General features: G+C 55.0%; 1 protein-coding gene across 2 annotated transcripts in view; it reads left to right on the top strand.

The window, feature by feature from the left end:
- The first annotated feature begins 300 nt into the window (after window positions 1-300).
- Window positions 301-1,008, top strand: part of LOC117797940 (uncharacterized protein KIAA1671-like) — a 4,587-nt gene continuing 3,879 nt past the window's right edge. For both annotated transcript variants that reach the window (XR_004622753.1, XM_034650370.1), the window contains exon 1: window positions 301-538. The gene's annotated coding sequence lies outside the window, so the exon portion shown is untranslated. The remainder of the gene's footprint in view (window positions 539-1,008) is intronic.

The following is a 1,008-nucleotide window of genomic DNA, read 5'->3' as shown; positions in this document are numbered from 1 at the left end:
GCTCCCACATTCCTCTCTATATACCATGGCGTTTATTACCCAGAGTTGTAATTGCCTCTGTGTGTGTGTGTATGTGTGTGTGTGTGTGTATGTGTGTGTGTTTCTTGCACAAGGCTGTGAGTTCCCTGAATGCAGGGGATTTTTCTTGTTCATCTTTGTGCACATAGTAGGTGCTCAGCAAACACGTAGTGGAGGAACGGGAGATTTTTATTGAGCGCCCAGCGTGGACTCAGTCCTCGTTCTGCTACAATATTGAGAAGCCGCAAGGAGTGTGCATCTCACAAGCTGGAGACAGTGCCAGCGGATGCAGTTGGAGCTCAGAGCCTTTGTGCCGTCTGTGCACAGACTTCCGGAACTCCAGAGCTGAGGCTGTGGTCCTGTGTCTCTCAGACCTGCTGAAACTCAGCCGCGGGGGGGTGGGGGAGCCTCCCTTACCCCACCCGCCTCTGCCAGGGGAGGGTGCAGCCAGCCCCGATCGCCATGAGACATGACACGGTTGGCTTTGTCAGGCAGGCCCAGCCGGGGCCTGCCGGCTCGGGTAAGTAGGACTGGAGTGTCCTGGAGGCGGAGGGAACGTGAGGGTTCTGCCAGGGACTTCTCTCTCTATCTTTTGAATCCTGTTGTTGCCTTGTGTCTCCTGTCCGGGCTACGTGTGTGTGTGTGTGTGTGTGTGTGTGTGTGTGTGTGTGTGTGTCCTAGAGCACGGTTTCCAAGAGGTCATGGGGACTGGCTCTAAAGGTGAACAGTCCTAATTTGGGGCACGACCCGATCGATACGCCTTACAACTCTGCCGTTCTCCGATTCTCCGTATCTTTCCCTCTCTGCTGCCTCTAACCCTGTCTAGCCAGCATTCTCTGGTTTCGGGGAGAAGAAATCTGTTAGCACCATCGAGCGTGTAAGGAAGAGAAAATATCAAAATCTGTCTGCCTTTCTTTCTTGCAGCCTGCTGAGTGAGTCAGAGCCGGGGGCAGCAGAGCGGGGCCCCAGGAAGGGAAGCAGGAGGCTCGC

Source organism: Ailuropoda melanoleuca, unplaced genomic scaffold, assembly GCF_002007445.2.
Source record: "Ailuropoda melanoleuca isolate Jingjing unplaced genomic scaffold, ASM200744v2 unplaced-scaffold1942, whole genome shotgun sequence".
NCBI lineage: Eukaryota > Metazoa > Chordata > Mammalia > Carnivora > Ursidae > Ailuropoda > Ailuropoda melanoleuca.
This window is presented reverse-complemented; position numbering and strand designations above follow the sequence as displayed.